A 27,837-nucleotide genomic window follows, 5' to 3' on the forward strand; every position below is an offset into this window, starting at 1 on the left:
ACTCCTGGCCGGGTCACTGAAACAAGAGGGGGCAGGTTTTATTTGTATCTGAGCATAAGATTAAGAATCAGTAGAATCAACACCGTTCAAAGCCACACTTGCGGAAAGTTTCCTATTCAAAAATGCCGACTGATCTCCAAACTGTTTTAATTCTTCTGTGTTAAACTGATGGCTCTAGGACCTCGATGGACTCAAGTCCAGCAGCATTGGCAACACCAGACATCTTGTTGGAAATGCAGAGTCTCAGGCAAAACACTAGACCTATTGAAGCAGGATCTGCATTTTCCAACAATCCTAGGAATTGGAATGCACGTTGAAATCTGAAAAGCACTACTCCAGAGAGGGATTTATTAGTTGATATATTTTCCTACAAACCAGTCCTTTGGACTCTCTCAGCACTGTCACAGGACTTGTACTGACTCACACTGCCAGCTCTTTGTTCCTATGGCAACCTCATCATAAAAGTCCCCTTAGGGTGTGCATTTCTGGGCCAATTTGCTACAGGTTCTCATTTAGCTGGTTGGGCACTGGATCAAGACTACATTTTCTTTTTCTTTATTTTTTTTCAGAATGGTATAGGTATGTTTATTTTTAATTTAATTTAATTTAATTTTTAAAATTTTAAGTTCTGGGATCCATGTGCAGAATGTGCAGGTTTGTTACATAGGTATATGTGTGCCATGGTGGTTTGCTGCACCTATTGACCCGTCATCTAGATTCCTTCCCCTCGCCCCCCACCCCCCAACAGGCCCCAGTGTGTGCTGTTCCCCTCCCTGTGTCCATGTGTTCTCATTGTTCAACTCTCACTTATGAGTGAGAATATGCAGTGTTCGGTTTTCTGTTCCTATGTTAGTTTGTTGAGGATGGTGGCTTCCAGCTTCATCCATGTCCCTGCAAAGGACATGACCTCATCCTTTTTTATGGCTGCAGAGACTGTATTTTCATCATGTCCCTCAAGTGCTCTAGCTCAGTTTTCCTCTGGGTGACCCCAAATTCCACAGGACCAAATGAAGCGCTGATAAATCAAAAAACTATTTGAATCACCTAGACAAGTTAGAGAAACAAAATACATTTTACAATAACCCTAAAATAGATTCTCATCAGCCCTCCAAGCCAGATTCGATCTTACTGGCCTTGGGATAATGTCAAGAGTTTCATGTTTAAAACAGAATTAAACGAGGGAATGAGTGAGAATCTTCAGGATTCCAGGAGGCAGAGTGTGTTTGTTTTGCTTTTATGCCGGTGCTGTTTGCATAGGGGATAATTTATTATTGTCTTCTAGCTACGCAGGGAGTCATGTGCTGCAGTGGCTCTTATGTTGTTGACAAGCTAGGCTGGCCCTGAATAAACAGCGCTTCATCATCAACACAACCCAACTGTAGATACAGGTTGGCATTTTATTCCCCCCCATCTGCCTTCTACCTGATAAATTACTGTTTTAGTTACATGTGTACAAATACTATTTGTTAATCTGCTCAAATGTCTCCAAAATGTTCCCCCCCCCACTTAAATTAAAATTATATACGTGCATACATATATATCTCCCATTCAATTTACTAAGGATTTAGACAATGAAAGCACTTCCCATTGAATTTACCACCCCCACCCCAGCCACACACACCTTCTGCATTTGAGACCCCAGCCTACAACTGCTGCATGGAATTTAGGAAGTTACTTTATGGATCATTGCAACTGGGAATTGGCTGGCAAAATCTCATACTAATGCCAACAGTTAGGGAGAATGGCAATTGCTCCCTGTCACAGCCCTTTGTCACTCGTGATTCTGAAGGGTCGATGACTAAACATTTTTAGAGGTCATGTGTCTTGTTGTCTGATTAATTTCTAGTTTGGGAATGAGTGGGAAAGCCTGGAAACGTGGGGAGAAAAAGCCTTTGTTATTTCCTGGTCAAAAAAGCTAAGGTGTAGGTCCCAAGAACCCTAAAAGAAGTTGATGCTCATTATAACCCAGAAGAGGAAAACAGAAATAATACAGCTGTACCTGAACTAATATCAAAACCAAGATAGTGATAGTGATGGTGCCCCATAGATTACTCCATTCATGGCTGAAAGTGCAGATGCAGTGAAACCTTTCATTCTCACAATATCCTATTTTACGTTTTCATTGCTCAGAAAAAGGCAGTCTTTATGCTGTCTGCTGGTAGCTTCAGTGCATCGTATGAAATAAAAGTGATGTAAAGAATGTCTTGTAAACATTTCAGTGGATATTCCTTGAGAGACAGAAACCCTCTTCTTACATCACTCACACATGCTCACCTTCTATTGTCTTCTCAATCCCCCCTGTGGGGGATCTGGCTCCATCGTTTCACTGAAACTCTCTTCTCAAAAGTACCAAGCACTCCGAGGTTGCCAAATCCAAAGATCACATTCCATTTCTTACCCTACTTGATTCTCTACAGTATTCCATGAGATTGACCCTCCCTCTGTTTTGAAACACTTAATTCCTTCACCTTCCTGACACCACACACCTTGTTTTTCTCCTGATTCATCGACTGCCCTTCAGTCGCCTTTGCTGGTTGCTCTTCCTTATTAAGCCTCCAAATACTCACACCCAACTTTGTTTCCTGTCCCCTTTCTCTTCTCTCTTTCCACTTTCTCCTTGATGATCTTACCCAGCCACATGGCTTTAAAACCATTTGTCTGCCACTGATGACAGAATCTACATGCACATGAGATCTGCATGTAGCTGTTTAATAAGTATCTCAAGTAAAATATGGCCCACCGCCTCCTCAGTTGTGTCTGTCTTATTAAATGGCACCACCGTCTACCCAGTTACTGGAACCCAACATCTAGGAATTATCCTTGATTGCTTTTTTCCTCATCTCTCACGTAATTCACCAGCAATCCTATTAACATTGCCTTTAAAATATATCTGTAGTCTAAACACATCTCTAATATCTCTTCATCTCCATTGCTGTCCTAGCCACAGCCACTATCATCTCTTGCCAGACTTTAGCAGCAGCATCACAGCTGGTCTCTCAGTAATGTAGTCTCCATACAGCATCAGGAGGCAACTTTATTTTATTTTTTTTCCACCCCTTCCCCAAGAGGCAGCTTTTAAAAATATAAATTGAATAATGACACTCTCCTGCTTAAAGCCCACTGAAAGTTTCCCAATGCAATTATTATTATTACTTTTTTTTTTTTTTAGCTAGGAGGAAAAGGTTTAATGTCCTCAAGAATAAGAGTTAATATAAATAAATGAAAAAAGGATACATACCAATGGAAAAACTGTTACAGAACATAAAAGACAATTCACAACTGGAATTCAAATGGATAATAAATAAATCTGAACTCATTAATCAAAGAAATCCTTTAATAACACAAATTTTCTTCTTTTCTTATTATTGGTAAATATTTCCAAATGGGCACTATCAAACTTTTTTTAGAAATATATTCTTTTTTTTAGGCCGAGCATGGTGGCTCACGTCTGTAATCCTAGCACTTTGGGAGGCCAGGGCAGAAGAATCACTTAACTTAGGAGTTTGAGACCAGCCTGGGCAACATAGTGAGAGCTCATCTCTAAAACAAAAAAAAAGATTAAAAAATATATATATGTTCTTTTTTTTTTCAGAGATGGGGTCTTACTCTGTCACCCAGGCTGGAGTGCAATGGTACGATCGTGAGTCACTGCAGACTCAACCTCCTAGGTGCAAGCAGTTCTCCCATTCAGCCTCCCAAGTAGCTGGGAATACAGGCGTGCACCACCATGCCCAGCTAATTTTTTTATTTTTTGTAGAGACAGGGTCTCACTATGTTGCCCAGGCTGGTCCTGAACTCCTGGCTTCAAATGATCCTCCCATCTTGGCCTCCCAAAATGCTGGGATTAGAGGCATAAGCCACCATGTCCAGCCTAGAAATATATCCTAATGAAATAATCATATGTGTACACAAAGATTTGTGGACAAAGCTGTTAACTGGATTATTACTTTAATAACTAAAACTTACAAACAATCTAAATGTCCATCAATAGAGCAATGGTTAAGTAAATCATAGAACAGTCACACAAAGGATTGTTAAATTGCTATTAAAAGTTATGCTATCGAAGAATACTTAATGACACAGGAAAACACTCATGAAACAGTGTTAAGTGGAAGATAATTTTTACAACCACATAAAAATAGAATGTCATTTCTAGATGTATTCAAATAATATGTATTGAATTCTAATATACAACGGATATTAAGATTCACTGATATTAAAGTTGTCATAATTTAGCCAAATTGCTATTCTGAAACCTTATTGTGTCTCTCCATTATTTTAGGGAGCTCATGCCAAGGTAGTAAAGACCTACGAGTCAGCCAAACATGAGGTTAACCCTCGCTCTGACACTCACTAGCTGGGTGACTCAAGTCAGTTACTTCATTTTCATGAGCCTTAGTTTTCTCATCTGTAAACCCTCACCTCATAGGACTGTTGTGAGAATTAAAAACATATATAAAAGACTGGTCAAGTGCCTGACATACAGTAGACAATAAATATTAAGCCTCTTTCCTGTTTTTTTATCATTATTTTTTAAGTTATTCTCAGGATTTATGGGATTAATCTGATTCATAGAAAGTACTTTTGCAAGATTCTGTCTGTGGGGACTGGTTATGACAATTTTTGCCTTATGTTCTCCATAATATATGTGAACTTTCAAATAATAATCACACACATCTTTAAGTCATTTAAGTGATTTACGTGTAAAATTCTTAGATGTGAGATGATGGAGGAAGTTGCACAAAGTTAAATATGAAGTAAAGTCATATAAAAATGATGTAAGGTTTGGGAGGCCGAGGCGGGCGGATCACAAGGTCAGGAGATCGAGACCACGGTGAAACCCCATCTCCACTAAAAATACAAAAAATTAGCCGGGCGTGGTGACGGGCGCCTGTAGTCCTCGGAGAGGCTGAGGCAAGAGAATAGCGTGAACCCAGGAGGCGGAGCTTGCGGTGAGCCGACATCGCGCCACTGCACTCCAGCCTGGGCCACAGAGCGAGACTCCGTCTAAAAGATGTAAGGTATAAAACCTACTGATAATCAGTGTTTATCTCATTATCAAATTTTCTATCCTTAATTCCAAGTTAGACTCAGTGAATGAGCTTCTGTCTGTCACTATGCAAACAACAGCTTTTAAAGCATTAAAAAAAGTATAGTGATTTTTCCTTCAGCTAAATCACAATTAATAGTCTTTTTCATCATTTCCACCGTTTCACCTCCAAGGGCCAAATGACCTTCAGTGAATTTTACTCCTGGTGCTAATATTTCCCACATAGGTCAAGCGTTCTGGACTATACCTATTATAGTGTTGTCTTCCTCACAAATTACAGATGAAATATATTGAGTAAGACTTTTATTAAGAATAAATTACTTTCTAATGTCAGGGACAAGCAATTCCCAGATTTGTTATTTCTGGGTTTTTTTGTTTGTTTGTTTGTTTTTACAGGAAATGGAAAAATCAAGTGAGTATGTGTCACTTGTAGGTAAAATGCTTGCAGATAAAAATAATTACCAAGATTAAAACACCAGTGTGTACAGCTGCATTTTTGAGAACAGTGAGTTTTACAAACAGAGTGTGACAATTCCTAACTACCTTGCAAGCACAGTGGCTAGCCTGGACTGCTGAGTTACTGAAATTTAAGAGTACAGTTTGACATTTACAGTCTGCATGGATTTATTTCTAGAATGAGGGCTATTTTTTAAAATCGAGATGTAAGAAAAATGCTGAGGTATGTACACAAATGTTCTAACTTGAAAGCATTATGATTTATGCAACCAAAATTCCATTATAATATTTAAAACATTCAGCAATAATAAAGTCTGATAATTTTGACAGGAAAATGATTTATGAGAACGTCACATGCATAAATTAAGAGATTTTATTTATTCTGTTTTTCGTACACTCTTTAATTGGTAAGCAAAGATATTTTCCATGTTTTTTCCAGATGTCATTTATTTATACTCTATTGTTCTTTTTTATTTTTGAGACAGAGTCTCTCTTCATTGCCCAGGCTGGAGTGCAGTGGTGTGATCTCGGCTCACTGCAACCTCTACCTCCCAGGTTCAAATGCTTCTCATGCCTCAGTCTCCCGAGTAGCTGGGATTACAGGCATGTGCCACCACACTCTGCTATTTTTTTTGTTTTTTTTTTGTATTTTTAGTAGAGACAGTGTTTCACCATGTTGGCCAGGCTGGTCTTGAACTCCTGACCTCAAGTGATCCTCCCGTCTCAGCCTCCCAAAGTGCTAGAATTACAGGTGTGAGCCACCGCGCCCAGCCTACACTCTATTGTTCTTGTTTTTATGAGGCAGCCAAAGCATCATAGTAGTAAAAATTTACTGGGTCTATTAAAACTATATTAGACATCATATTTTGAAAAGAAAGTTAGTACATATTATCATTCTTTATAGCTAAAAAGAGAATCCTTTTGTGAAAATATTTTGTGAAAATTAAAACTACTACAATATGTACATGAATATGTAACACATATAAATGCCAATATAATTTTCATTTACGTCAATAGTATATTGCCTGACATAATTAAGTATTGCCTCTGCATTAAGTGCTCTGTTAAGTACTTTGCATCATCTCATCTAAACTTTAAGATGCCCCTGTGAGATAGGTAACATTGTCTCTGTTTTGCATTGAGAAAATGGAGGCTTTGGAAGGTTAAGTAACTGATGCCACCCAGCTCACAGCTCTTATGTGTGACAAATGGGACTTAAACCCAGGTTAGTTTGACTTCAGAGCCCATGTTCTCACTCCTGTGTTATCCTTAAATGAGAATATCCCTCCTCACCAAAGATATTATTGATTAATTCAGTTTTTAATAAAAATAGTTTTTAACTACTCCATTTATTTCAATTTGGTGTTGGTTCTCTTGTCACTACACGCAAGCAAGCAACATCCTTGATTTTGACAATTGCTAACAATAATGTGCTGCTTACGTCTTTTGAAGATCAAACATTACCATGCTTTGTGAGAAATTTCCAGTTATTCATCTGCTCTATAAAATAGAACTGTAGGGTGACTGTTAACTATATGTAAGATCCTAAAATTGAAAAAACCCAAAACATCTATAAAGAAGAACGTTGTGATATTCTTGCAGTAATATGTACTTTTGAAAAGTTGGGCATGCAAGTGTACACAGGGAATGGGTGGGAAAACAGGAGATGTGGCATAATCACCGGTTATCCAGAAGTATCCTCACGTAGACTTTCTTGCTTTGGTAGCTTAGACACACAAGCAATGGAAGAAGCCTGCTTTACCATTCAGTATGTACAAATCTTACTATCTAAAGATGCTCCCAATATAAGCTGACTTACGTTCAAAAACTCAGAGAAACTAGAAATTAGAATTGCCAGAGGGGAGCAGAGAGGCTAAAGGGGCTTAGTTTTGGTTTGGTTTGGTTTTTTTCCTGACTTAGCAGGTTTCTTAACAGAAGAAGACTATAAAAGCGAAGTCCTCTCATTAAGGTACAACTATCAAAGGCAATCATAATAATGTCATCTATCTGCAAATGCTTTGATTTAGGTTAAGCATGTCGTAAGTATGAAAAGAAAAACCAAGAGTCCTTCAAGAAAAAGCTCTTGTAATGCCCTCTTTTGAGTTAAGAATTCAAGAATAGAGGGGGAGATAACATGTTTATTGAAAACTGAAAATCACTGCTTTCTTGTCATGGAACAAATATTTATTACCTCCTATAAGCACATCTTTCTTTCTTTTTTTTGAAATGGAGTATCGCTCTGTCGCCCAGGCTAGGGTGCAGTGGCACGATCTCGGCTCACTGCAAGCTCTGCCTTCCAGGTTCACGCCATTCTCCTGCCTCAGCCTCCCGAGTAGCTGGGACTACAGGCGCCTGCCACCATGCCCGGCTAACTTTTTGTATTTTTAGTAGAGACGGGGTTTCACCATGGTCTCGATCTCCTGACCTCATGATCTGCCCGCCTCAGCCTCCCAAAGTGCTGGGATTACAGGCGTGAGCCACCGCGCCCGGCCAGCATATCATTAATGAAGGGAGAGAGAAAGTGTTTGGGAGATAATTCATCTGAAAGCACAGGTTAAGAACTCCTTGAAATCAGGCTGGGCATGGTGGCTTACGCTTATAATCACAGCACTTTGGGAGGCTGAGGCGGGCAGATCACTTGAGCTCAGAAGGTCGAGACCAGCTTGGGCAACATGGTGAGACCTGCCTCTACTAGAAATACAAAAAAAAAAAAAAAAAAAAGCCAGGCATGGTGGTGCACGCCTGTGGTCCCAGCTACTGGGGAGGCTGGGATGGGAGGATTGGTTGAGCCTGTGGCTGGAGGTTGCAGTGAGCTGAGATCCCACCACTGCATTCCAACCTGGATGACAGAGCAAGACCCTGTCACACAGACACACACAAAAAGAACTTATTGAAATGAAGTGGGCTGATTTCAGGCACACCTCAAATAAAGGAGTTAAAATTCTTTCCCATCTTTTTCCATCCCATCCTATCTTCCATAAAGAAGCACTGTTGTTACACAGACAGAGAGTTGGGCCTGGAATAAGAGTGGTCCCAGGCACTCTTACAAGTAGTTAATAATAGATTGAATACTTGAATGGGGGAGTTTCACAACCAATCAAAGACAAATAAGTCATCACCTCATTAACAGCCTAATTTACATTTTTTTTTAAGGACAGACCCATAATCAGGAAAACTTTCCTCTATTGTATGGACTTAAGTGCTTGGCAAGGAAAGGGCTAGACTGCTGTTTCCTTTAAGGGCCCCTTTTTGTTTCTGTATGTTTATAAGGATTTCTATATGGGAACGAATAATTCAGGACACACATGTAATAAAACCCCGCTCATTAGCCATGCTCTATTTTTGAAATGGTAGAACCTGGGCTACACTCTAGCTCCCAGATAAAAATAATAATAATGAATGATTTCTATAATTATGTATAGATTTAAAAAAAAGTCCCTGTTGGCTTGTTTTGAGCCAAGAGCCTGAACACTGACAGCTGTATTTATTTTCCTTTGTAAAAATAAATCATCTAGTTTGAACCCTATTTCAAGAAAGCAGGAAAACCTTTTTTCCTCTCTGGGTTCCCCTTTCTGATTTATGGAAACCACCAGGCAAGTCTCCAGAGCACTTTCTGCACGTGTGCATTGCACACACTTCTGATTTTTCTAAGCTGTGTCAATATTAACCTGACCAAATGAAGATCAAACTGTCTCTTTTGTTCCTCACGCTCCTTGCATGGGGAGCACAATATGGCTCTTGTCAGAGGTGCTTCATCATTTTGGCTCAAGGAAACTGTCAGTACAGTTTGGGATTCGTTCTTCACGGGCAGATATCCTGATGGGTCTAATGAAGCCTTTCTGCTGACAACTCATTTGCTAAAAATACCCAACCATCACCAAGCTTAAGTGGGGAATACGGTTGTGCCCCCTTTGCTATCAACCCAATGAAAGTAATTAATTTTTTTGAAGTCTAAAAAAAAAAATCTATCAAGGCACACACCTTTCAACACCCATCTATGTGTTCTTGCTCGTTTCCATTTGCTCACTGATAAACTTTATGACATTCTTAAATTGGAATATAATAGGGTAAACACCAATCTTGGAGCACACATGCAGAGCTGGCAGTCTGTGTGTACCATTTGTTGCAGTCTAAGCTAATTACCAGAAACCCCCTCCTGAAAACAGATACACTCTGGGGTTTGTGGTTTTACTTTTGTTTGGAGATGGCTGTGTTTGAGAAGCTGGAGGAATCCCTCTTCAGGTAAGGATGCTGCTGACATGACTGTCTCAGTCACAAGTCACAGAAACTTAACTGTAACTGATTTAAGTAGAGAAAGAAGTCAGCAGGATCTGGGGAGTGTTCCCACAGAAGCCAAGAAGAGCCCAAGCACGCGCTGGGAGAAGGGCAGGGGTTGCCAGGGATATGCAGGTCGTCCTGCCTCTCCAACCTCTTCTGGCTGCATTCTGCTGTCCTGCAGCCAACTGGCATCCTCTACACGGTGGGAACCACAGGTGGCTGCAGCATCTCTGTGTAGACCTTGCCGAATGAGTCATGACTCCCTTTTGGTCATGAGTTTGAAAACCCTGGAGAAAGAACTCTGGTTGTTCCCACTTGGGTTTGATGCCTATCCCTGGGCAAAACAATTGAGGTAGATTGGAAAGACCACAAATCACAGACACCAGTTATAACAAAGTTGGTGGGTTAAGAGTCATTTCCTAGAAGAGGGATGCTGAGCAGATAAGCCCATAGGTGGGCACTTTAGACATCAAGCACGAAGGTGTAACACGCATACACAGGCACATGCACATACATTCTAACACACACATGCACACTCATCAGATACTTTCCCAAAGCCCCATTTTAGTTCCAACCAACCAAGCCTAGTTGTAGGGAGAATCATGATGCTTGGAAAGATAAGTTTAGTGAGATAATTTAGTTAACTTTTATTTTCATGTTAATTTTTATTTTATGCTCCAATTAAGAAGGTTATTAAAGAGAGGAGTGATAAATCTATAAAAGTGTTAAGCTTAGAGAATGAAAATTATGCTGAATCAATTGAAAATACATTGTACTATTTAAACAATCCAGGAAAAAGCAGTCGCGCCTCCTTAATCTTTATTCTTTCAGGTCAACATAAGGGTATTTCTCCTTTTGGCCCTTGAAGTCTTCAGAAGCTCTAATCTCCACTATAACTGTCAAACTTCCATTGCTATTAGTACCATCTATGAGGCATTAAAATGCTTTAAATACAAATTTGAAATGTTCTACAGGCCCAGCCTTCCAGGCAGAGCATACCTGGGCTCATTCTGGGGGAACGAGAGTAGTAATTTAATTGTCATTATTTTATACAAGAGTGATTTATAGAAGGGCTCTAAGCAAGCCAAATACAGAAAAAAATCTAAATTCATAACAGATGAAAAGTAATAACTTTAGACCAGAGTTTCTCAACCTTGGCACTACTGACATTTGGGGCTGGACAATTCTTTGCTGTAGGGGCTGTCTTGTACCTTATAGGGTATTTATAGCATATCTGGCCTTGACCCACTAGATGCCAGTAGCAAGCTCCCTGCCCTAGTTGTGACAACTAAATACGTCCCCTGTGGGGCAAAATCACCCCAGTTAAGAACCACTGCTTTAGAGAAAAACAGCAGAAGACTCTTAGGAGCTTACAAAATAATTCAAGTCACACTCAACTGTTTCAGAAATCTTACTACGTAAAGCAAGACACATGGTTAATTCTGCCTGGTTTAACAGGCAGGAGAACTAGAAAAGTAAATCAGGGATGCAGAGCATCTACATGAATACTTTTTATTAATTGGCCAAATATTTCCTTTTTCAAAGCCAGTAAAAATAAAATCTTTCCATAAATTGTCTTTTAGTTTAGATTGGTGTGCTTATAAATGAAACCACACTTTGATTCTCTTAAACAAAGAAAACAGCAGGATGGTTTAAAAGAAAGAGCCAAGATTTTATAAAACATCTACTTCCTATTCCAGGAAAATGAAGTTTACCCAGGTATTTTCCAGAGTTGTTTCTTTTCTTTCTTCTTCTTTTTTTTTTTTTTTGTCAAGCAAAGTTGTACTATTATTCCAACTCAGTTATGGGTAAACAGGGCTTTTTTTTTTTTTTTTTTTTTTTTTGAAACAGGGTCTCACTTTGTCACCCAGGCTGGAGTGCAGTGGGGTGATCTTGGTTCACTGTAACCTCTGCCCCCAGGTTTAAGTGATCCTTCCACCTCAGCCTCCCCGAGTAACTGGGACTGCAGGTGCACGCCACCATACTTGGCTAATTTTTGTATTTTTTGGTAGAGATGGGGTTTCACCATGTTGTCCAGGCTGGTCTCGAACTCCTGACCTCAGGTGATCTGCCCGCCTCAGCCTCCCACGGTACTGGGATTATAGGCGTGAGCCCCCACGCCCGGCCTTAAACAGGGCATTTTAAACGCCAAATCTTATATTTAGGATTCCTGAAAAATCTATCTTTTATCTCCATAATGGTAACCTAAAATATGGCAGATATTTGAGGGTATAGCTATGTTATGCCACACTCCTGGGGCATTACAACTGTTCAATGAATGGCTAGCATTCTTGCCTGATAACAGGCTACCAGCATCTTTGCCCAATAACTTAGGCTACGTGGAAAAACTCATCAAAACCCATTAAAACCCATCCCTGGGCCTGAATTATCTAAACCTGTATGTTCACATCTCAATCCATTCTCAACCCTGGCTATACCTAAGAATAACCCAGGGAGCTGTTTAAAAAAAAAAATACAAGTACTCACAGCCCACCCCATGAGATTTAAATTTAATTGGCTTAAGGGTGAGGCCTGTGTATCAGTATATTTTTCAAGGCGGTCCGTTGATTAATGTGCAGGTAGGGTGGAGAACAGGAGTCTGTATTGACATAAAGAAACATTTTCAATTTGTATTGTCTAGACATAGTTTCTACACCAGTGATTCTAGTTTCTATTCTCTAGTCATTGACTGAACTTTGATAGTCACTGGGGAAAAATATAAATTCCAAAAACTTCGTTCATATTTGCGTACGTGTGTTTTTAAACAAGTAGCCCTAACTTCTCCAAATGAGCAAATAATAAAATGTAGTGCTTAAAAGAATAGGCTTTGGAATACAGCAGCCTAGGACTCACATCCTAGCTCCACAGCCTGCTATCTCTGCACCTTTAGGCAAGTTACTTATCATCCTAAGCTTCAGTTCTTTCCTCTGGAAAATGAGTATAATAACCTACTTATAAAATGAGAAAATGTATAAAACACTTAGCTTAGGATCTCTCACACAATCAGCCCTCAATACATAGATGGTAGTCAGCAGCAGCCAAGACCCAACAGCTACAACTCCATTAACAGTAAGTTTGTCAATTAGGGCATTAGAATAATCCATTTTCAGGGACAGTTTGGAGATTATCTTTCTACCTTATGCATGTTAGAAATAGTCCTTTTTGCCCTAAGATTCTTTTGTTGCAGCCATTGTTTAAATTATGGAGCTACAGAATTTCTGATTAAAAGAACTCTCAGGTTTGGAGAAAGTGTCGGACAAATGAACCAGAGAGTGTAATGGAGTAATGGGTTCTCCAGGTGCTGTCTTTAGGATGTGATCTAAGTCAATGATCCTCAAACTTTAGCTGAACTCATGAATCACCTGCAGGGCTTCTAAAAATAGGGACACCTGGGCCCCACTTCTAGAGTTTCTGATTCAGTAGGTCTGGGGCTGTTATTTCTAGCGAGGTCTCAGGTGATGCTGATGTGGCTGGTCTGGGGACCACAATTTGAGAACCACATTTTTATCTAAAGTAAGACATTTCATTTTTCTGAGCCTCAGGTTCATATCTATCAAAAACAAAAAACAATAACAACAAAAAAAGCCAGAGTCCATTAAGGTATAAAATTCTTGCTTCTACTTTGCTTGGCTCTTTAGAAATGAAGCTATACAGTAGAATTCTTCTACTGTATATTTTTTATATTAGCTGATATGATTAGGACAAGGAGTTGGTTAATTAAAAATTTGGCTAAAGAGGTAAACTGTTAAAAAGAAATGTTTTATTATATAATAAAATAAAACGATCTTATTTCAATTCAAACAAAATAATGCATCCATTTATAATCTTTTCATGTAGAACTAAGGTCTTTTAAAATATTTATTTTTTTCTTTTAAAATATTTAAAAGCATGGGTTTATAGGAGCTTTTCAACCTCTTTGTTGCAGCCATACATATAAAATTTAATTTTCCATTTCTAATTTCAATTTCCTTAATGTGGAATAAAAACTTAGACATATATAAAAAAATCTGAACACAGACTCCTACATTTTTACAACTCTGTCAATTTTTTATAGCTGTATTATCCTAATTTGAGAGCATATTTTTCTTGAAAGCATGTTTCATTTTCTTGTCTTTCCAAAGCATTCATCTTAGAAATAACTACCTTATTCCTATTTCATCAGTTTATTCAAGATTGTATAATTATATTAACATGTACAATTGATTTAAATAGGTTTGGAGCTAACACAGCTGATACTTGGCAAACGTTAAATGCAGCTAATCCATATGTACACACCTGTTCAGTCTAGAGAGTTTTTGGCTGGCTGTCAGCATTCAGCTAAGGTTATCGATGAGTATACGTTACAGGGTAGAGTGGGCAATGTCATTTAGTTCAGTACATTAGTTAAGGGAAGATCAATAAAGAGAGCTTCTACTATCAGAGGTAACTGTGCAGCCCTAACTCCTCACCCCTAGAAAAAAAGATACATATAATCTTGTGATTTTGAGTCACAACATATATTAACCCACGCATCTGTAACTTAAACACAAATCACCTGGGATTCTTGCTAAAACACAGATTCTGATTCAGGGGGCCTGAGATTCTGCATTTCTACATGCTCCCAGGTGATGGCTGTGCTGCTGGTCTGTGTACCACATGTTGAGTGTAAGATATTAACCAATGCTACCAGAAGCCATAAAAAAAGGAGAGCTTCTACCCCTGAAATAAAAGATGAAAGAGGGCCGGGTGCGGTGGCTCACGCCTGTAATCCTGGCATTTTGGGAGGCTGAGGCAGGCAGATCACGAGGTCAGGAGTTCAAGACCAGCCTGAGCAATATGGTGAAACCCCGCCTCTACTAAAAGTACAAAAATTAGCCGAGTGTGGTGGTGGCACAGCCTGTAATCCCAGCTATTCGGGAGGCTGAGGCAGGAGAATCGCTTGAACTTGGGAGGCAGATGTTGCAGTGAGCTGAGATCGCACCACTGCACTCCAGCCTGGTGACAGAGCTAGACTTCGTCTCAAAAAAAAAAAGAGACGAAAGAGATGAGGCAATCTGAAAGGAAACACCAAACATTCTTAACATCTCTCTTTTGCAAAATGCGGAACCCAGAGAATATGGAACTTATCTAAGTAGAATGCAGGATCTCAATATGATAGAGGAAATGATTTCACACTGAGAATACGGCAACAGAAGAGTGGCTTGCTGGTCAACCTCTCTCAGAAAATAGCTTAATGAGCAATGCGGCTTTCATATTTCATATTTCTTTATGCTATGAAAAACGAAAAAGATATATATACTTGCTGCCGTGGAAATACTCCAAGACATATTATTATATGGGGGAAAAACATACACACATACATACACTATAAACATATATTCCCTCTCTCTCTCTCTCTCTCTCTCTCTCTCTCTATATATATATATATATATATATATATTTTTTTTTTTTTTTTGAGACAGGGTATTGCTCTGTCACCCAGGCTGGAGTGCAGTGGTAAGATCTCAGCTCACTGCAGTCTTGACCTCCCGGGCTCCAGCGATTCTTCCGCCTCAGCCTCCTGAGTAGCTGGACTGCAGGCACACACCACTATACCCAGCTAATTTTGTTTTTTAATTTTTTTGTATAGACAGGGTCTCATTATGTTGCCCAGGCTGGTCTTGAACTCCTGGACTCAAGTGATCCCCCCCACCTTGGCCTACCAAAGTGCTGGGACTGCAGACCACCATGCCCGGCAGGAACAATAAATATATTTTTTAAACTTACAAAACAAAATTGTATCTTTCTAGTACATACCAAAGACAGCAAGGAGAAAATTCTAGAAAAATGTATACCTCATTGGTACACTTATTATTTAGGAAAAGGACTGGTATTTGAATGAGGGAATAAAAAGGCCTTGAGCTTTGTCTGCATTATTTAGATTCCTTTACAGTGTGAACAAACTCATGTATTATTTATGTAATAAACTGTAAACAAAAGAAAGAGTAGCTTGCGATTACATTTTGTTAGTGATCAAAGCAAACCTCCTTTGCTTATAGTAAAGGAGTCAAACCTTTTTACTCAGACACCCCCACTGCTCCCACCACTAGCAAGCATCAGGTCCTCTAAGGGACCCTGATACATGCATTTATGTCATAGAAAATTACACTTGGCTGGGCGCGGTGGCTCACGCCTGTAATCCCAGCACTTTGGAAGGCTGAGGCGGGTGGATCACGAGGTCAGGAGATCAAGACCATCCTGAATAACATGGTGAAACCCTGTCCCTACTAAAAATACAAAAAATTAGCTGGGCATGGTGGCGGGTGCCTGTAGTCCCAGCTACTGGGGGCTGAGGCAGGAGAATGGCTCCGGGAGGCAGAGCTTGCAGTGAGCCGAGATAGTACCACTGCACTCCAGCCTGGGGGGCAGAGCGAGACTCCGTCTCAAAAAAGTAAAAATAAAAATAAAAGAAGAAAAAAAGAAAATTACACTTAAGATACATTCTTTGGGGAAAGGCAATCTTCTCTTTGTCTATCATGGTCTAGAACCTCTGAGAAATCTGCCCTCACCACCCACCCACATTTGGCTTGGTTTTTGACATGTGATTTGAATCATCCTTCTGTTGCCTTCTAACTTTAGAATCAAGCAACTGCTAAGGATTCCTTATTTCTTATACAGGGGCAAAGATGAGCAGCCCAGTTCTCCACAGTGTCTGGTTAGCAGGCCTGATTAACTTAAGAATGTGTAGTGTCTAGGTTGTATAGTTCGTGTCTGGTTTTTCCTGGGGCTTGAGACATCACATTAGTAAGACTCAAAGAACATTTATCTTTGCTGTTCCCAGCTTCTAGCACGTCTCTTGCTGACAGCTCTGTCTGAACTGGATTGAATGAGAGACAGAAGTAGACCTCCAGCAGCCACTGGACCCTGGGCCTGGCTCATAATTAGAAGATTTCATGTCTGTATGTCTGTATCTATCTCCCTGATTTTCCTCCATTATTCTCAACTCTGTTCTCACTCTCATTCTAAAAGGCCACCAACAGACCACCAATTTCTCTTGGCAAGAGGGAAAGAGGAGTTTACAAAAATACCTCAGAAGACAAAACTGGACATCTGCTTCTCTTCTCCATTGCTGCCATTTATATAGATTTTTAAAAATTTCTGAAAGTAGTTAGCTACCTGGTTACTTGGGGAAATAATGGTAGAGTCATTTTTCTACCTGCTGAGAGAGATCGGTCTTCTGCCTGAGTAGCCACAGGTATGGGTGCTTGCTCCTGCATCACAGTACTCAGCCTCCCCCAGTACCACCCAACACACACAATACAGCACCGCCCCAACATCAAGAAAACAGATGGCAACATCTTCATGGACTGAAGTGCTACTGCACATCAACACAGCCTGTTCTAGACCACAAATATCTGACTTCATTCCTTGGCTATCTAGTGTCTTTGCAATACTCATAAACCACAGATTCACTCATTCATTCATTCATTCATTCATCTGTTTGAGACAGGGTCTCACTCTGTTACCCAGGCTGAAGTGCAGTTGCACAGTCACAGCTCACTGCAGCCTTGACCCTCTGGGCCCAAGTGATCCTCCCACCTCTGCCTCCCAAGAAGCTGGGACTACAGGCACATCTGGCTAATTTTTTTTTTTTTTTTTTGTATTTTTTGTAGAGACAGGGTTTCATTATGTTGCCCAGGCTGAACTTGAACTCCTGAGTTCAAATGATCTGCCTGCTTCGGCCTCCCAGAGTGCTAGGACTACAGGCATGAGCCATAGCACTTGGCCCTATGAACTTTGTACAATATCAGAGGTAAGATAATTAATTAATTCGCCTGTACAATATCAGAGGTAAGATAATTAATTAATTTGCCCTAATCTTCACACAATTTACAGAACACGAAAATATAATAACTGTCATTTACTCTTAGGGTTTTTCCTGCTACTGACTTTGTGATCCAAAAGGATTTTTTTTTAAAGCAGTCCATTCCTTAAAAGTTTTAGGTTTTTTTTTTTTTCTGACAGATGGATAACGTTAATGATTTCAGTAATCCTGTAACCAAAAACTAGTTTGATTATCAAAGAACAGTGTTTACTGAAGGCCTTCTATGTAGGGGATTCAGGTTATTCAATGGAATGGCTACTCAAGTCTGGGCATCATGAAAATGAGTTGATTTGTCTGTTTCCAGATTTGGCAGCATTCAAACACTCAGAAGTCCACAAAAAGGACCTCCCTGGAGGTTCCACAGAAGATCTCCCCTCCTTCTGTGGAAAGGAGGGGCTGGGTAGATGTTTGTAAGGTGCCTTCCAGTTCTGATATTCAATGATTGAATAATCCTAAAATGGAAAGATGTTCAGGAGGTAGGGGTCGAATCAGGGACAGAGGAGAAGGTGATACAAGCACAAAAAAAGTTTAAAGTTTAAAATCATTGAACCTACAGGAAAAAAGATGGTGAGATAGTGAAGTCAGGAAGAGCCTGTAGCTCTCAAATGAGACAGACTTGTATTTGAATCTCAGCTATGCCACTTCTCATTACACAACTTTGGGTGAGTTACTTAGCCTCGAAGCCTTGGTTTCTGTATCTGAAAATGAGAATAATAATACCTACTACATAGTTTATCAAAAGGATTAAATGAGATAGTTCATATAAAATGCTAGCAAAGTCCTTGGAATATTAGAAATAACAGTTTAAAATAAAAATGAGTTCAGACTGTCACAGACATAGGCATTTTTGTCTGTTATCCCTTCTTTTTGGGAGGAATCCTCCTAACTTCTTATGGCTGACATGGGGCTGTCTTTACCCCTAACCTGAGCTCTAGGTGTGGCAGGTGACCCAGGCCTAGCCATACTCTGCTCCATCCACTTGGCCACGGTGATGGTTTCAGGAATAACATGTGACCTGAGCGAGGCTACTCAAAGACTCCACAGGGGTTTTTGAAGCTCCCTGTTCCTCTGAGACACTGAGATCTAGGATCACCTGGGTCTAGAGCTGCCCAGAGCCATCCTGGAGAGTCGTGGAGAGAGGAGTGTCCCTGAGGATGAGGACAACACTGAGAAACAGAGGCAATGGGTGGAGAAAAAAGGCAAGCCCTGGAGCTGCCCAGAGCCATCTTGGGGAGTCATGGAAAGAGGAGTACCCCTGAGGACAAGGACAATGCTGAGAAATAGAGGCAAGGGGTGGAAAAAAGGCAAGCCTTGATGACACACTTGGAGTTTGAGTCCAAGAGTATCAGAAGCTGGATCTATCCTGGATTATCAACAGAGCAGTCAGTTTGTTGTTTTCCTTAAGCAAAATTGAGTTGAATTTCTGTCACTTACAACTGAAGAATAGAGAGATGAGGCCACAACTTATGAAAACCTACTGATTATAATCAGAGAAATGAACATTTGCAGGAGCAGAGGCCACACAAAGAGAAAAGCTTTTCTTCCAAATTATTACTTGTTTACATTTTAGAAGCAGAGTCTCCCACATTTTATTGAGGAAGATAGTTTTCTTTTTTCTTTTTTTCATGCCAGTCATGACTAGCAGCTAGCCCCGTAGTGGCTGACAATTAAGTTACCGAGATACCAAAAGAACTGGGGCTCCTACCAGCTGGACTCCTACAAGCCCAGAACAAGGGAATAGCAGGAGTAACTGGAAGGCTGACCATGGAAGACTTTAGGATCACTCATTAGGCTGCACCAGCCTAGGAAGCTTCCATTAAATAAAGGTTGATATTATCATATGCAAAGAATCAAAACTTAAAAGTGTAACAATACTTAAAGAGAAAGTAAAATTTTATGTCTATAGAACAATATTGGCTTTTCTACATATGATCAAAATAATCTTAATTGATGTTCACCAATTCTTTAGCTGGTAGTAAGATAAGAATTGGTGATACCCATTTAACAGATGAGAAAGCTGAAGCTCAAAAAGCTTCAAAAATATTCCCAATATTATACATAGTTATTTGATGCTGGAGCAGGAACTGGAACCCAAGTTTTCTAAGCTTTATTCTAGTACATTTACATGTGTCATTTGTTCTCATTTGAGGTTGGGCATCATATCTGATAAGAACATACAAGGAAATTTCTTATTTCACTTAACATTATCTTTTAATCATTTTTCATTCCCTTATTGTAATCTAAGGAGAAAATATGAAATACCAAATTTGGATAGCTGATGAAAATATTTTTCAGCCTTAGAGATTAGTAGGGTGTGTGTGAGTGTGTATGTGTGTGTGTATTCAAAATTCGTAAAGGGATACTTTTTCTATATACTTATTTTCAGAAATAGTATAAGCACTCTGGTGGTATGCTTTCAAGAGACTCAATGTGGGTGTGCGAAAAAAAACCATATAAAGTAAAATTAGGCACAATGTCATATGACATACTTTATGCTGTAGATAATTTCTGGTCTGGTATCTAAAAGAAAGAGGAAGTTCCAGTGTAAACCTCTAGAAGGAAAACAAAATGAACAGAAGGTAAATAATTTATGAATGGTGTGTTAGTCCATTCAGGTTGCAATGAACAAATACCACAAACTGAGTAGCTTATAAACAACAGAAATTTATCTCTCATAGTTCTGGAAGACGGAAAGTCCAAGATCAAGATCCTGACATACTCGGTGTCTGATGAGCAACTGCCTCCTGATTCATAGGCTGCCATCTTTTTGCTGTGTCCTCACGTGACAGAAAAGGTGAGGTTCTCTCTGAGGTCTCTTTTATAAGGGCAATAATCCCACTCATGGGGGCTCTGGCCCCATGACATGATCACCTCCCAAAGGCTCCCCTTCCTAATACTATCACTTTGGGGATTTGGATTTTAACATATGAAGTTTGGGGCAACACAAACATTCAGACCGGCGAGTAGGGAGAAAATAAAGCACATCTTTGTACATGACTTCATTCTTGGGCTTCCTAGCATTCTAGTACCTGAACATGGCAGCAGAAGAGGTCTAAATGGAAGCAATTATTGTATTATCTATTGCCTCATACAGGTTTTGAGAACCACAAGCCTTCCTACCCTCCACACTGACCCGGGAAAGGTGGGGCCACTCTATGTAGCACAGCATCCTTCTTTATGGGAAAAGTATAAGATGGTAAATGGAGAGGCTACCCCATTTCTGTTCGCACAGAGTTCAGCTGTCATCAACAGCAGCCAAGTTCTTTTTGTGTGTAGCTGTATTCCTTCTTGATGAGATAAAACTAAGAAATGTGCCCAATTGTAGACTTGCTGTATAGAAAGCACAAGAGGCTACCTTGTACCTTCTCTTCCTTATTTACAGGTAAGAGTCTATTTATTAGTAAGCTGCCAGGTTGATGAGTCAAGGAATTATGAAGCTCTGGCAGTTGCTTGCCTCTAGCCCCATCCTTTCTTGAGAAAAGCACAGATGAGCATTCAAACCAAGCTCAATATTGAATCACTGGCAGTGCTTGACTGTTCTGCTAACACCAGTGAGAGCAGAAATTTATAGACACCGCTGCAGGGCAGCACATACGGGTGTGGAGTGCAAGACCATACAAAAATATTACAGGTCCCATATTCAGAAACTGTACCAGGAGCTATCTACTTTAGCAACATAGCCTCAGGTACAAATTTACATGCAATAATTCATATTCTACCAAATAAATCCCAGGCAAACAGAGTAATGCAAAAACATATTTCCTGCTGTCAAGAAAATTTCTGGCAAAATTAATCAACCATTCATCCATTCAGGCTCTTTGCATACCCTTTTGTCAAAGAGGGAATACTAAGAGGTTTCTATTCTTTTCCACACACTCATTTCAATGAATTGAAGAATCCATCAAGCTTGAGTTGATTTATTGAACTGTCTCTTGGCTCAGCAGTACAACTACAGCAAATGAACTGGTAACTTCTCCTAAAACCAGCAGTGATTCAATTCAACAATATCTGATTTATTTAACTCTTTATAATTCCAGATTTAACTTATTTTTGTATTTCTAAGCAGAACAATTTTTTGGATAAAACCTTGCATATTTGCATGCGTTATTTAGTATTCTGAAAGCAGTGATTAAAACATATAGAGCCTAAGACTTCTTCCTTTAAGATACTTAATAGCACATTTAAATTAGGTAGTTTTTTAAACAACGACTTATTTAAATACCTACAGCTGTGTTTTAAATGTTTCAAAGTGTTTTTTCTGGTGGTTAATGTTTAATGTTAACATTAGATGACCAATCACTTTGGTTTAGAGCACTAAAAACATACAAAATGCTTATTTTTGTATTTATTTTAATCATTCTACCAGGTGAGGAGAATCACTGTGAGGGGATATTTAAGGCGTAAACATTAGCGAGCAACTGAGCTGACTGTTTAAACACGGGTTTTTTCACTAAATCGCATCCACTGAGCCCCATGGAGCCCATTTATCACATAACCAACTTTGCATTTTTCTTTGTAAAGATGTACGACCTTTGCCTATTAGATTTCATTAACAGGGCACCATACAAGGCTCCTTTGCACATGGCAGGATAGAAAGCTCAACATCCTTGCCTGAAGGATTTGCGAGAACAAGCTCGTCTTCAATCTTTGTCCCTGGGAGGCACTTTTAACACCTGCCAACCACAGCACTATCATCAGAAAAACATTTAGAGATTTATCTTCGGGCTGGTAATTATAAGAGATAATTTGTTTGGAGTATGGATAAAGTTGGTCTAGCATAAACAAACTAGAGGCTCAAATTATGTGATGAACATCATTAACTATTGATTTAACCACTGCAGGTCTGCAGGCTCACTGACACTCTCTGAAGATGGCCGGTTCCTAAAAAGTCATGAGAGTTGAGGGATGCATTTCAGTGTATGCTCAGAGTCATCCTGGCTTTCATCATCTTCCTTCTTCTTCTGAGTATCCAACTCTAGGTAACCTCTGTTTAGAAGTCTGAACATTAAGCACTATAGAATTATTTGATATTTTTCATGTTTTAGAATTGAAGTTACTTTGCTTTAGGAAGATTTTTAGAGGGATGAAGTCAAAGGTAGCATGTGTCATAGAGCACATTAACCTTTCAAAGCCCTTTGAAAGACTTTGAAATATACTATTATCTTATCACAGCCTCACAATCACCCTGTGAAGTGGGCAGAGCTGGTGTTGGAATCCCATTTTATAAGAAAACTGACACGGGGAGGGAGCTAAGAGCTTAAGGGCCTCAACCAAACTACATTATGCATGGATTCCCCCGTATATTCCACTATTCTTCCACAAAGAACACCAAACCACAGAAGTAAAACAGGGTACTATGGAGGAAGAGAAAAATCTCATGGACAAATATATAGTAGATGTAAAAATAAATGCTAGAGTGCAGGAGTAGAATTCCTGGTTTGGATACCAGCTGTAGCCCATGCAGCTCTGTCATTAAGTAGTGATGTGGCTCAATGTGAAAAGTGACAGCCTCAAGCTCTCAGTTTAGAGCCATGCCTATAAACACAGGAAGTACTCAATAAATGACACTATTAATAGTCTTTAATGCTATCATGAATGATGATAACAAAAAGAATGGGGTTGGCAAGCACCACTGAGCCTTTCCCAAATATAAATCTATATAATTGCTTACCAGAAATCCCTGGAACCAGGGATATATTTTGTTACTGATTTTTTTTTTTTTAATTTGAGAAAGGTAAAATGGTGCTTATAATGTATACTATGTATCAACCCAAGTGAAGCCTAGGGCAGCTCCCCTAAAGCACACAAATATATATGCATCAAAATATATAAAGAGGGATAAAGGCCATAAATATCACGTCAGAGTTTGCTGTCAGAGCTTCAAAAGCCCTAGAGTTTTCGGAACTCTTTAGATTTCACAATTGTAGATGGGAGACTACAGACCTGGATTAATTCTCAATAAAATGTTAACTATCCACCAGGCGCAGTGGCTCATGCCTGTAATCCCAGCTCTTTGAGAGGCCGAGGCAGGCAGATCACGAGGTCAGGAGTTCGAGATCAGTCTGGCCAACTCTGAAACCCCGTCTCTAATAAAAATACAAAAAATTAGCCGGGTGTGGTGGTGTACACCTGTAATCCCAGCTACTCGGGAGGCTGAGGCAGGAGAATTGGGTGAACCTGGGAGGTGGAGGTTGCAGTGAGCTGACCTGGGCGACAGTATGATACTCTGTTTCAAAAAAAAAAAAAAGAAGTTAACTATCAAATATCCAGTGCTCAGTGAAAAAGAGCAGGGATCACTTCTAATTATATGTGGAGGTTAATTTAGAATTAGGCATTGAAGATCGGGCACGGTGGCTCACGCCTGTAATCCCAGCACTTTAGGAGGCCGAGGCGGGTGGATCTCGAGGTCAGGAGATCGAGATTATCATGGATAGCACGGTGAAACCCCGTCTCTACTAAAAATACAATACATTGGCCGGGCATTGTGGCAGGCGCCTGTAGTCCCAACTACTTGGGAGGCTGAGGCAGGAGAATGGCGTGAACCCGGGAAGTGGAGCTTGCAGTGAGCCGAGATCGCGCCACTGCACTCCAGCCTGGGCGATAGAACGAAACTCCATTTCAAAAAAAAAAGAAAAAAAAAAGATATAGGCATTGAAGGGTCATCTGGCTGAGCCCCAACATGAGTCTACTCAAAGAGAGCCAAAAGGCATTAAAATAAAATTGCATTAATATGAACTCTACTAATTAATACAAATGGTGGATTGTTTCAAATTTGCATTTACTTTCTCAATGAAAAAACATCTATTGGTTCTCAAATAATGCAAGAGAAATGTTTTCCTTGCTTAAGAATAAGAACACTTTATATTTAATTAAACATTGTTATAATTAATTAAAACATAAATTTTAATACTTAATTAGAATTCACTCTTAGCTAGCGATCAAGGTAGATAACGAAAATTCCTCTAGTTATCAGGTAGCTGTTGGCTGATTGAAGTTATATGTTTCTAAAAGTTAGAAAACTAATTTTATTTTTTAAATAATCACGAATTCACATCTCACTATTGAGATGGTTTCTCCTAGACTCTCTTACATATTGATTTCTCCTACACTTATTTAAATTAGTGATGCCTGAACCCCATATCAAATGAACTCTTTCCTAGAGATAGGGCCACATTAAGATTTCAAAGCTGATTTCTTGTCAAGATTTAAGGGCGAAGAATACACTCACAAAAATTTTAAAATAATCTATGTGTAAGAACCCAAAAAATCCATTAAGTATAATACATTTGCTAATCATATACAAATATGGCCTATAAATGCACTGTGGTGTAAGTAGTACTCATTTCCCCATCAGCGGAGTTTTTAATTTAAATACATTGACAGAATTAGTTCTCAACTATCTCAAGACAATCTGTTTTTCTTTATGTGATTCTTCTCTAACCAAATTATTGTAGTTGGGATCCCTCCTGAAGTTATGAAGATATATTTGCCATAACCCAAAGACAAGTGTCATGGAATAGATGGCAACTAACAGTATCAACTGATAGATTCATGAAACAGAATACAGAGCCCAGAAAGCATATTTAGGAATTTAATATATTGTGGAGTCCTAATTAGGGAAAAGGAGTCAGGCTGGTTGGACCAGGGGAAAGCAAAGAGATAAAGCAAATAAACTAGGAATCAACCTTTCTTCATGGTCCAGAACACATAAACGAAAAGAAGAAGCAGAAAAGCTATAGGTCTGCTTTTCTTCATGGGCCAGGACATATGCCCTCCTGCGCAGGTAACTCACATACCTCACAGACTTCCTGCTTACCATCAAATGCCTCCATTTATCAAACACCTCGGCTGACAGAAGAATGCAAGTTAGCTCCCTGCTACCTTGGTGTTATCCATCAGACTGAGAACCATCCTATAAAATCTCCAGCAAGCCTTAATCTCCTTGCAGTCAGCTTCCCGCATGCTGATTTGCCTGTTGCCTCCTTGCAACACATTTTCCTACGTTCTCTACTAAATCTGCCTTTCTTTACCTACAAAGAATTGGTAAATTCTTGTACTCCCATGCCACTAGCCCAGATAGTCGTGGCTCACTCACAACATATATGAGAGGTTGGTGTTTCAAATTCACCAATCTGGCTGTTTTGACTAATAAAATGGTAACAACATAATTGGTACACATCTGAAGAAAGAATGCTAGAATTAAATTTCAGATGAATTAGAGATCTAAACGTAAAAATGTTAAATAATAAACTATTTTAAGGGCATCAAGAGGATTACATAATCCTGTACCTGCCAGAGCTTATTAAAAACACCAAAAAATTCAAAGACTGTGAAAGCAAAGAGACATACTTGACTTTAAGAAATTAATACATTTTTAAACTATATATTAACATATCATAAAGCCAAAAGATAAATGATGGACTAGGAAAATTATCTGCAGTACTTATGATAAACAAATATTAATCCTTAACATACTTAACTTTAAAAAAAATCACTTAGAAGAAAGTCAGGCTGGGCATGGTGGCTCGTGTCTGTTATCCCAACACTTTGAGATGTTAAGAAGGGAGGATTACCTGAACCCAGGAGTTCCAGACCCAGCCTGGGCAACATAGTGAGACCTTGTCTAGACAAAAAAGATCAAGAAAATTAGCTAGGTGTGGTGGCATGTGCCTGTTGTTCAAGCTACTTGGGAGGCTGAGGTAGGAGCATTACTTGAGCCCAGGAGGTCAAGGCTATAGCGAGCCAAGATTGTGCCATAGCACTCCAGCCTGGGTGATAAAGTGAAACCTATCTCAAAAAAAAGAAAGAAAGAAAAGAAAAAGAACAAAAGGCAAGCAATCCAATTGAAAAATATGCAAAAGACATAAACATGCAACTGAGAGAAGAAAAAGCAAATAGTCAATGAACATATGAAAAAAGGTTCAATCTCATGAGTAAATCAATAAAAAGCCAATTAAACACAAATGGGATACCATTTTTACTATTATACATCTAAGATTTTAAAGGGCAAAAAAGGTCTAGAGCTGCTAAGAATACAGGAAAACCTCTCAAGTTGATAACAGTGAGAGTCATATGGTTTGGCTGCGTCCCCACCCAAATCTCATCTTGAATTGTAGTTCCCATAATCCCCACATGTCGTGGGAGGGACCTGGTGGCAGGTTAATTGAATCATGAGGTCGGTTACCTCCATGCTGTTCTTGTGATAGTGAGTTCTCATGAGATCTGATGGTTTTATAAGGGGCTTCCCCCTTTGCTTGGCTCTTATTCTTCTCCTTCCTGCTGCCATGTGAAGAAGGACGTGTTTGCCTTCCCTTCTGCTATGATTATAAGTTTCTTGAGGACTTCCCAGCCATGTGGAACTGTAAGTCAATTAAACCTCTTTCCTTTATAAATTACCCAGTCTTGGGCAGTTCTTTATGGTAGCATGAGAATGGACTAATACAGAGAGCTACAACAAAATTTTGGAAAATAATCTGACACTATTAATATTAAAAATAAGCATAGCATAAGAATCAACAATTCTATAGTTTTGAGAAGCTAGTCCATGAAATAAAGAAAATACTATGTAGAGATATACACATGAGAATAGTTAATGTAGCATTGTTCATGGTAGCAAAAATTGCAAATAGTCTGACCGTCCCTCTATGGGGAACAGTCCCATAGAGGGACGGTCATGTCCCAACCAATCATAGCAAAGAATATCATGTTAATTTTAAAAGACTGATTTAAATATTGATCTTACCTGACCTACTGTTAATAGGAAAAAGAAAATTCCAGAATAATGTGTATACTATGATTCTATTGCTAACATTGATATAATTACATATTCCATACTTCCATATATTTATTTCCATAAGTATGTATATATGTCTGTATGCAGTTGTGTAAACACAGAATTTGTCAACTTTAGTTACCTTAGGGGAAGGTAGTTGAGGGTGTAAGAGTGCAGGACAATTTACTAAATATTTCTTTATATATTTTGTATCATTTTTCTTAATAAAACAAGCAAGCATTCTTTTTGCAATTTAAAAACAGATAAAGGGAAATGAGAGAATACTAAAACAAACTATGAGGTTGTCTTTGTTTTATATCGTAAAGAATCTGGATAATATGCTCAAGTTTGTGTAAGTGCACTAATAAACACTAGTGGTTGAGAGTTAACTGAGGCGCCTTCAGCAACTCATTTGTTAAACAGTCAGTTCCTTCTGAA

At 39.2% G+C, this 27,837-nt stretch overlaps 1 protein-coding gene and 1 long non-coding RNA gene across 7 annotated transcripts in view; one reads left to right on the forward strand and one right to left on the reverse strand.

Moving 5' to 3' along the window:
* LOC129047877 (uncharacterized) overlaps positions 1-24,548 on the forward strand; it is a 48,706-nt gene extending 24,158 nt beyond the window's left edge. Inside the window, exons 2-3 of the long non-coding RNA XR_008509732.2 lie at positions 20,306-20,421; positions 22,469-24,548. This is a non-coding gene — a long non-coding RNA (uncharacterized LOC129047877). The remainder of the gene's footprint in view (positions 1-20,305; positions 20,422-22,468) is intronic.
* The window catches only part of PRUNE2 (prune homolog 2 with BCH domain), a 295,929-nt gene that overhangs the window by 98,503 nt on the left and 169,589 nt on the right, over positions 1-27,837 (reverse strand). The window lies entirely within an intron of this gene.

The sequence above is a fragment of the Pongo abelii genome, chromosome 13, assembly GCF_028885655.2.
Source record: "Pongo abelii isolate AG06213 chromosome 13, NHGRI_mPonAbe1-v2.0_pri, whole genome shotgun sequence".
Lineage (NCBI taxonomy): Eukaryota > Metazoa > Chordata > Mammalia > Primates > Hominidae > Pongo > Pongo abelii.